Genomic DNA, 11,294 nt, shown 5'->3' with positions numbered 1-11,294 from the left:
CCCCTTCATGGAAATTTTCTTTCCCCATGACAAATTCCTCCATGGAAAGCTCCCCCCAAATAACCCCCTCCTCTCAACCCCTCCGTCAAACCAAAAAAAAACCTGAAAGCGTCTGTACAATGTGTAAACACTGGTCAAAGTTTGCAATTTGTAGCCCCTCCAAAGGGGACTCTGGGGGAGTAAGTTGTCCCCAAAGAGATAGTTATTAGGTTTTTCGACTATGCTGAATAAAATGGCTATCTCTGAATCTTGATCGAGTGACTTTGGGAAAAATGAGCATAGGAGGGGCCCTAGGTGCCCTCAATTTTTTTTAATCGCTTGAAAAGAGCACTAGAACTTTTGATTTTCGTTAGAATGAGCCTTCACACGACATTCTAGGACCATTGGGTCGATACAATAACCCCTGGGAAAAAAAACAAAAGCAAAAAAAACAAATAAACATGCATCGGTGATCCGTCTTGTGGCAAAAAAATACAAAATTCTACATTTTTGTAGATAGAAGCTTGAAACTGCTACTGTAGGGTTTTCTGATACGATGTATCTGATGGTGTGATTTTCGATTAAGATTAAGATTCTATGACTTTCAAGGGGTGTTTTCCCCTATTTTCTAAAATAAGGCGAATTTTCTCAGGTTCTTAACTTTTGATGGGTAAGTTTAAACTTAATGAAACTTATATATTCAAAATTTGCATTAAAATGCAATCCTTTTGATGTAACTATTGCGGTTACTATTGAGTCCGGTCGCTCCTAACTACAGTTCGTTATCACGAACTGTTTGAGTAATGCCAGATTTGCCTTTCATTTAATCGGACTGTCAGTCTTGGCTTCTTATACAATTAGCTATGGCTTCATGCCCGCAATTTTTATTTCATTGGATTATTTCATTTATTTTATTTCATTGGATCTCTTGAACTCTCTTGAAATTTTTTCTTGAATTTACTGGTCATTTTGGGATGCACATAAAGAAAATATAGGCTATCTATGATAGCAAGACCGAATCCAGTAGTCAGGATTAGGGGATTAATCCCCTCCCCCTCCTCCAAAAAATGTATCTCCGACACAAAATGACGTTTAAAGTATTAAACGCGTGAAATCTAAAATTTTACGTATAAGACGTTTTATGGTCGGGGGGATGGGGATGCGTGGGAGGATCTTTCCTCGGATGTATCACGGGTAAGAGTATTTCCATGAAGGGGGCGCTGGATTTTCCGGTATTATTTAAAAAAAATCATTTTTGGATACTTTTTTAGCAGCCAAAAAATTTGGAGGGAAACTAGGCCATCTCCCCCGCTCCTCTTTGATCGAAATCGTCCGATCAAAAATTAAAAAAAAACAATTTAGCAAAACAATAATGTGCAAATTTTGTTTTAATTATTCATGAACGATGAGCAAAAATTAAAACTTGCGTTAATTCAAATGCGTTCAGAAATTAAATAAAAAAAAGTTTTTTTTCCCACAGAAAGTAAGAAACGACATTAAGACTTAAAACGAACAGAAATGATTCCATATATGAAAGGGGCTTTCCCCTACTTAACGCCCCGCTCTTTACGCTAAAATTTTCAATTATTTTACAAAGTAGAACTGTGACAAAGAGTCAAATTTTAGCATAAGGAGTGGGGGCGTTGATAAGGGGACAGTTCCTTCCATATACGGAATCCAGGAAGCAGGATAACAAATTACCTAAAGCCCATTAAATTAGGTAAAGTGCTTGCACTGAAAATTGAATAGACTTTAAAATTGTTATTTGAGATCCGATGACAGGTTATGGTTATAAAGCGACAAGACCAGGAAAGATAAAAAACGAAGTTTGTTTCCTTGTATTGAAGTTTGTTTCAAATATGCAATAATATGTATCTCCCCGGGTATTTCGGAGAACAGATGGTGCGTAATGCATCAAGAAAATAATAGACATTATGGTGGCATTTTGGTTTTGGCTAAAGCATCTGCTATTGAAAGCTATGAGAGAATTAATAGTAAATCTGAAAACTTGCTTTGGTTTTATATTTTTTTTTAAACGTGGGAAGCAATTAATTTTGGGTTTACTTCAAGCAATTAATTTACCTCCACAGAATAGTTCATATAATCGAGAAAATACTTCAGAAATTAAAGAAGAAGAATTATCGTTAATACGGAAAAGTTAGTGAGATCTGGAGTGCGTGTAGATGGGGTATTTTAATTCTTATACTGGCATAGAGGGTGAGTTCCCAGATTTAGGGGATTTTTTCCAATTTGCTGTACAATACCACGAAGTAACAAGGATTAAAAAAGAACAAATAAATATATGGGGAAGAAAATTTCTGGTGCTTTGTGTTGAATATGTTCTGATGGTTGCGTATGGTAGGCTTGGGAATGATAAGGGTAGGGGCGAGTTTACTTGCCTTTCGGGTCCAACTCCAATAATATATTATGCGCTAATTAATACGCAATTTGTACCTGAATCAATTAATATGGGAGTATTAGATTTAGTTGGATTTGATCATAAAGCTATTAAGCTTGAGGTGAAGGTTGGCCAGCTTCAGGACCGCGGCCCGCGAGACAGAAATTTCTATAATGTGAAGTATAGAATAGTAGGTTTAGAAAAACGAATTAAAATGATTTAACATATAAAGATATTGAGGCATTTAAAAGGGAGCTCTTGAAGTCACATGTAAATAATAAGTTGAAATCGTTAGAGGACAATAAAAAGATACTCATGGTATTATTATACAGTTAAATGAAATAATGGAGAGTTGTTCAGAATCGTGTCTCCTGTCAAAAAAAAAAGAAAAAAGAAAAAAGAAAGAATGTGTGGTATTATGATTTGGATTGCAAGCCAATGAAAGGAGAAGGGAGATATTTATTGAACTGCGTGAATGAATGTGAAAGCGCGGAAGATCAAAGATTGAGATTGGCTAAATATAAAGATAAAAGAAGAGAATATAAAAGTTTAATAAAATGGAGAAAAAAAAGTATTAGAATAAGTAGAAACTGGACATTGCTGATGATTTTAAGAAAAAAAAAGTTTTTAAGAAGTTTTGTTGTTATTTACGGAATGATAGTGGAAAAGGAAAATTTAATGCCCAGGTTGTTCTGGAAGCTGATTCATGGTCCGATTACCTAAAAAAAAAAGTTAGAAGGTGATTGTGTAGATCTTCAAGAGATAGCGCACACCCCAGAGACGGTTATTTATCTTATGAGGGAACACAATTATGATTTAGTGGGTGATGTGAATGGCCAAGAGATTAAGTTGGTATTTAAGAATTTAAAAGGTGCTACTGCTGCGGGTGTTGAGGGTAAACCAATAAAGTTATTTAAGAACTTTCTTACCATTTTTATGCCGATAATTGTTCTTCTTTGTAATAAGGTGTTAACTTCAGAACATTGGCCAAGATTTTGGAAGACATCATTGTTTATACCACTTTTTAAGAGAGGAAAAACGAAGGCTCATGAAAATTATTGCTTAATAGCGCTTGTCCCTGCTTTAAGTAAGGTGTTGGAGAAAATATTAGATACCAGGCTTTCTTATTGGATAAATAAAAATAACATAATACATGAGGAACAAGGAGGTTCCAGGACAGGGTGTGGGACGACAAATAGTGTTATTATTTTCAAGGCATTAATAGATTAATATGGAAAGAGAAAAACATGTCAATATTTGGGATTTTTGGACCTCCATAAGGCGCTCATCAGTGTCAACAGAGATTGATTGAAAGATTCCATTCTAAGAACAGGCCTCCCTCATTTATTTGTTAGTTTGATAGTGTACATTTGCGTGGGTGGAATCATACAAGTTTGTAAGAGGTTTTCGATGCTTTTTGATATAAAGCTGGGAGTAAAACAGGGCAGCGCCCTTTTTCCTAAGCTGCTTAATATTTTTATAAGGGATGTTGTGATCTAAAGAGAATAGATGGGCTCAAAAAGTTAGCCTAGGGACTCAAAAACTATCTCTTTTATTATTTGCAGATGATATTGCTTTGGTGGCTAATAAACCGCAAGATCTACAGAAGCTTTTGAATTTCATAGAAGAATATTTGCAGATAAAAAAAAAATTAAGGCTGAATGGTGAAAAGAGCAAAGTTGTTATTAAAAAAAAAAAAAAAAAGGAGTGTAGGTGGTAAAGAAAAGCATAGATTTGAATTTAATAATAAGGAACTAATTATAAGTAAAATAATGAATATTTAGGCTTTATCTTATCGGATAATAGAAGACTAAAGAGTCGTGTTGATGAAATAATTAAGAGAGGTAGAGTGGTCATGTCTACAATTTATTGAAACCCGACGATAATGGCGTTTAAAAACTTTAAAATGTATAAAAGAATATTTATTACACAAATTTTACCCGTGATAGAATATGTTGCAGAGTATGGGGCGGAGAAACAGTGCAGCAACTGGAGTCCTTTCAGATCCAGTATTATAAAAGAGTGTTTGGTCTACATCAGACAACTCATTCACAGATTCTGAAAGGTGATATGAGCCAGTTTAAATGATTACTAGAAAAAGTAGGAATGCCTTACTTATGGAATAATGACCTTTGTTCTAGTGATATACCAACAGATTTAGAAAGCCAGGTACGATTTATATTAGAGAGTCAGGAAGTTCAGCATAGGGCAAGGGCTGGTTTCAACTCTGCAACATTATAATCAGGCAAAACCTAGTTTTGGAGAGGAAGTTTGTTTTAAATTTAATTTACCGGCTATGATTCTACGTCATTGGATTCAGCTTAGAGCGAATTGTCTTTCAATCCAGAACAGGCAAAAAACTTTCGACAAAAATAAAATGATAGCGTGTCCTGATAAGCGGTATGTTTGTCCCCTTTGTAAAGATGATGATGAAGACTCAGATCATTTTTTCCAGAAATGCTCGGTGCTCTTTTATTTACGGGAAAAATATTTACACGGGATATATTTGATCCTTCCTGGTACTCTGCAAAATAGTAGTGGGGAGTGTAGTTTCGTATAGATAGTAGTTTGGAGTGGGAGTGTATATAGATAAATCCTTACTAAAAAGAAAAGGTTTATATGATTTATTTTGTTTTGTCGTTAGATTAGATATTTTCGCACTGTACTCTATTTCTGTGCGTGCTTGTAATTTTTGCTGTTTTTAATTTTCTTGCTTGTTTGTTCATTATTTATACTTTTGTGTGTATATAGCCCTTGGGCTTTTGAAGTAAACTTTTCTATCTCTCTATCTATGCAATAACAAGAGGTATCTTCGTGGATATAAATCACATTTTTCATGGGAAAATCTTACCAGACAATTTGATTCTTGCTGAAAATTTCCTCTGGACAATTCTCCCGCAGCGTTCTCTCTCTACACAAAATGTGTGCATCCAAAGAAGAATGAAGACAAATAAAAAGAATTAACCTATGCAAAAGAAATATATAATGTCTTTCAAAACTGCTATCCCTACCTAATGTTCCCCGCAAAAAATGTCCGAATGATTCCCAATAACAAATACTATTTGTAAGCAATGGACAACTTTCTAAACTTAAAAAGGTACTTAACTTCTACGATGAGGATTTCTGATTGTTTCGTACTTGGGGAGGGAGATGATTCAAAAGGTTGCATTTTAATGTCAAAATATCCCAGCTCTCATTGAACCGTTAGATAAATAGATAGGGTAATTAGTTCTGAAGGAGTGACGGACAGACACACCGTCACATAAAGAGAGAGAGAGAGAGAGAGAGAGAGAGAGAGAGAGAGAGAGCGAGAGGAAGAGAGAGAGAAAAAAAACACACACACAAAGAAAGTCCTTACGCTAAGTTTTGTTTAGCACATTCAAGAAAGCTTATTACTATTATTAAACGGCCCGTGTGTTTCCGGTTACAAAACACGAATTTTAGATAATCTTGAAAGAGCTCGAAATTCTACAGTGGTGCCTAAACTGAATCAAGTAAGGATTGATAGGATTTTCTTGAGTAAGGGCTGATAGGACTATCTTTTTCAAAAAAGAGGCATAGAGATCTTAGGGTTTGAGGCGTAAGCCACTAGACCCCTTGTGATACCCTCACGGGCGTAGCTCCAGCATTTTAATTTGGGGGAGGTTTGTTCGTTTGCCTTAATAAATGAATTTGTTTTACCTTTGCGACATAAAATTTTCAAGGGTATATACCGACCGCATTTGTTATCATAAAAAACAAAGACATCTTCCGAAACAAAAAAAATAAATTCAGAAAAGACTTGAAACCCAAGTCAAATTAAATTTAGTTTTTATTCGCAAAAAAATACCCCTATTTTTCTTCAATACTAGAGGAAGTCAGTTGCATTCACAAAAAGCCAAAGTCAAGGAATTTTTCCCGTAGAGGCAAATTCACAACAAAATCTGATCATTATTATGTTATAACTTTTAAGCCAATTAGTGAAAATAACTGCCAAGCTTTTACTGAGAGGCCAGAGGTGAACGGTGCCATCAGAAAGGCCACATCCTCTTTTCGTACCACTGATAATATAGATACAAAACTACTGCATGATACTACTCCGAAAAGGATACTTTAGCTAAAATTTAGAAGACAGAGGAGATGTCAGAAGAGCCAGGAGACGGCTTTTTTTCCTAAGTCCTAACTATAGAAATTCCTTCATATTCCCCGCTTAAAGAGGTGATGTTTTGATATCTGTCTACAAACAATTCTAAGGGGAAAAAAACCATGTAAATCTTATTTTTGTTTGTTTTCCAGTCTTAATCTAGTGTTTGTTCGTTTTTTTTTTACCGTGTCAGGATTTATTTTAAGGAGTTGTTTATTTTAAGGAGCTTATTTTAAGCTTACCTATCCAGCTTTTTTCTTGATAATTAACAACCACAATGAAACAATAGATCCCGTGATGTTTTCAAAAGCGTGTGCACTCAAAGAGACATTTCGAATAAGCGGATTTAATTAATATTACCACATTAAGAGTTATTTAATAACGTTTAAAAAATGTGCATGTTTTATGTTCAATAAAATTTCACCATAAAAAATCTATACCACCTTGATAATATTACTGTTATGAAAGAGGCCATTGATAAGCTCCAGTTTCTTTCAAAATGAAGAAATAATGTCATATTTTTGGTAATTTTAGTGCTATTCCTTTATCTGTGCCATAAAATATAATAAATAAAACAAGAAACTCAACCCGATTCGAGTAGATTTAATGAATGTTGATGAAAGTATCTACGAGCCTAGGAAAAATGTCTTAGATTCACGATTTTTCTGATTGATTATATAGCAATTTATTAAGAGTCGTCTTTTTCGTCTATTGTTATCGTCCATCAAAGACCCAAAAAGCAACATTGTATATATTTGGTGCATCAGGTCTGATTAAGTGGCTTAATGACGTCAAAAATATCAACACATTGTAAAGCAGAAGCACTCAAAGATCATTGCTGCAGTTAGATGGTTGTCAAGCATCTATATGTTGTGTGTGTGTTAGATCATTTAGATCTTTAAGGGTTTGACCAAGCTTGGCAGCTGAAGCTACAGGAAGAGCCAGAGCTGTAGCTTAACAGATAGACTGCTGCATTACAAGGAAACACTACCAAAATATGACCATAGCCAAGATTTATTCTGACCACTGATATGCTTCTGATCACTAAAATACGCTCGGAGCATTTAAAATACTTTGGATCACTTATAAGTGCTTTTATCACTTACAAACCCTTTTGACCATTTACAAACGGTTGGAATGCATGTAAAGGCTCTTCATCACTTATAAATGATTTTGAGGACTTAAAAACACTCTAGATTCTTTGTAAACACTTTATAGCACTTTTAATGATAATGATTTATCACCATACTTTTCACATAGTTTACAGCGTTGTGGATAAACTCGTTTTTGGAAAATTTCTGAGCAACAGTTCTCTCTCTCGAAGAGACGTGTAGCTTGTATTAAATTATTAATTTTAAAGTAGTATACTTTCAAATAAGAGTCATTAAATTTATGCAATAATTAAACAACGGTACCTTCGTATTCCCAAACTTTGCGAAAATGTAGCTATATTAAACATAGACATTGAGATTTATTCTATTTACGCCTTAAAACTGTTATTGAATTTGGGAACAGTTTCTTATTTGTGTATTAGAAATTAAGCTAGGGTTTATCCACTCTACGTTATTAGTGTTTACAACTTTCCATCTCTGGTCTCACGTTTGTGATTTCCAATATTTAACTCAGTTTTACGACTACAACCCTAGTCCATTTAAAGCAGTTAAATCTAAAGGATAGGGGAGCTTCCCATTGGATTCCTGGAAAAAAAAATCGATGAGCGTCTCCCTGGTAATCCTGACTCCTGGATTCGGTCTTGCTATCATAGATAGCCTATATTTTCTTTATGTGCATCCCAAAATGACCAGTAAATTCAATAAAAAATTTCAAGAGAGTTCAAGAGATCCAATGAAATAAAATAAATGAAATAATCCAATGAAATAAAAGTTGCGGGCATGAAGCCATAGCTAATTGTATAAGAAGCCAAGACTGACAGTCCGATTGAATGAAAGGCAAATCTGGCATTAATCAAACAGTTCGTGGTAACGAACTGTAGTAAGGAGCGACCGGACACAATAGTAACCGCAATAGTTACATCAAAAGGATTGCATTTTAATGCCAATTTTGAATATATAAATTTCATTAAGTTTAAACTTACCCATCAAAAGTTACGAACCTGATAAAATTTGCCTTATTTTAGAAAATAGGGAAAAACACCCCTTAAAAGTCATAGAATCTTAATCTTAATCGAAAATCACACCATCAGATACATCGTATCAGAAAACCCTACAGTAGCAGTTTCAAGCTTCTATCTACAAAAATGTAGAATTTTGCATTTTTTTTTGCCACAAGACGGATCACCGATGCAAGTTTATTTGTTTTTTTTTTGCTTTTGTTTTTTTTTCCCATGGGTTACTGTATCGACCCAATGGTCCTAGAATGTCGTGTGAAGGCTCATTCTAACGAAAATCAAAAGTTCTAGTGCTCTTTTCAAGCGATTAAAAAAAATTGAGGGCACCTAGGGCCCCTCCTATGCTCATTTTTCCCAAAGTCACTCGATCAAAATTCAGAGATAGCCATTTTATTCAGCATAGTCGAAAAACCTAATAACTATGTCTTTGGGGACAACTTACTCCCCCACAGTCCCCTTTGGAGGGGCTACAAATTGCAAACTTTGACCAGTGTTTACACATTGTACAGACGCTTTCAAGTTTTTTTTGGTTTGACGGAGGGGTTGAGAGGAGGGGGTTATTTGGGGGGAGCTTTCCATGGAGGAATTTGTCATGGGGAAAGAAAATTTCCATGAAGGGGGAGCAGGATTTTTTAGCATTTTTTGAAAGAACAATGAAAAAATAAATATGAAAAAGTTTTTTTAACTGAAAGTAAGAAGCGGCATTAAAACTTAAAACGAACAGAAATTATTGCGCATATGATGTGTTCACCCCCTCCTATTACCTCGCTCTTTGCGCTAAAGCGATTTTATTAATTTCAACAATTTATTCTACGGTCTTTGTGATTCAGGGGTCATTCTTAAGGAATCGGGACAAAACTTAAGCTTTAGTGTAAAGAGTGATGTATTGACGAGGGCGTGACCTCCCTCATATACGTAATAAATACATACGAATGTCGAAGTTCGTTGCGTAAGTTACGTATATTTTTACTAATAAAAACGTTCGTAAAAAGAAAAGTTCTAGTTGCCTTTTTAAATAACCAAACAATTGGAGGCCTACTCCCCCGCTCCTTATGCTAAAATTTGACTTTTGTCACAGTTCTACTTTGTAAAACAATAGAAAACTTTAACGTAAAGAGCGGGACGTTGAGGAGGGGACAGCCCCTTTCATGTACGGAATCATTTCTGTTCGTTTTGAGTTCTAATGTCGTTCGGTACTTTCAGTGGAAAAAATAACTTTTTTCTTATTTAATTTCTGAACGCATTTGAATTAATACAGGTTAGGATTTTGGCTCATCGCACATGGATAATTAAAACGAAATTTGTATTTTATTTTTTTTTGTTAAACTGTTTTTTCAAATCCTTAATAGGACGATTTTGATCAAAGAGGGGCGGGGGAGGTGGCCTAGTTTCCCTCAATTTTTTTGGTTGCTAAAAAATATCCAAAAATGATTTTTTTTTAAATAATACCGGAAAATCCAGCGCCCCTTTCATAGAAATACTCTTCCCCGTGATACATCCATGGAAAGATCCTCCCACACATACCTCTCCCCCAACCATAAAACGTCTTGTACGTAAAACGTTGGATCTCACACGTTATATACTTTAAACGTCTTTTTGTGTTGGAGAAAGATTTTTTAGAAGAGGGAGAGGGGACTAATCCCTTAATCCTGATTCCTGGATTCGGTCTTGCTATCATACATAGCCTATATTTTTTTCATGTGTATCCCAAAATGACCACTAAATTCAAGAAAAATTTTCAAGAAAATTCAAGAAATCCAATGAATTCAAATTGAATATTTGCGGGCATGATGCCATGGCTAATCAAACAGTTCGTGGTAACGAACTGTAGTAAGGAGCGACCCGGATCTATAGTAACCGAAACTCTAAAAAACAGAATTTTATAACAATAATTGCATCAAAAGAATCACATTTTGATGCTGATTTTAAATACATAAGTTTCGTTAAGTTTAGAATTACCCATCGAGAGTTACGTGCCTGAGAAAATTTGCTTTTGCTTAGAAAATAGGGGAAAAACCCTCTTAAAAGTCATTTCATTTTAACAAAAATCACACCATCAGATTCAGCGTATCAGAGAACCCTACAGCAGAAGTCTCAAGCATCTATCTACAAAAATGTGGAACTTTGCATTTTTTCCCGGCTCAATAGAAACCGAAACTCTAAAAAATGGAATTTTGATACCAATACCTACATCAAAAGAATCGTATTTTAATGCTGATTTTAAATATATAAGTTTCATCAAGTTTAGTCTTACCTATCAAAAGTTACGAGCCTGAGAAAATTTGCGTTATTTTAGAAAATAGGGGGAAACGGCCCCTAGAAGTCACACCATCAGATTCAGCGTATCAGAGAACCCTACTGTAGAAGTTTCAAGCTCCTATCTACAAAAATGTGGAATTTTGTATTTTTTGCCAGAAGGCAGGTCACGGATGCGTGTTTATTTTAGTTTATTTATTTTTTTTCCCTGGGGTGATCTTATCGACCCAGTTGTCCTAGAATGTTGCAACAGGGCTCATTCTAACGGAAATGAAAAGTTCTAGTGCCCTTTTTAAGTTACCAAAAAAATTGGAGGGCACCTAGGCCCCCTCCCACGCTAATTATTTTACCAAAGTCAACGGATCAAAATTCTGAGATAGCCATTTTATTCAACATAGTCGAAAAACCTT

The sequence above is a fragment of the Artemia franciscana genome, unplaced genomic scaffold (assembly GCF_032884065.1).
Source record: "Artemia franciscana unplaced genomic scaffold, ASM3288406v1 Scaffold_1282, whole genome shotgun sequence".
Taxonomy (NCBI): Eukaryota; Metazoa; Arthropoda; class Branchiopoda; order Anostraca; family Artemiidae; genus Artemia; species Artemia franciscana.
Note: the sequence above shows the minus strand (reverse complement) of the source record.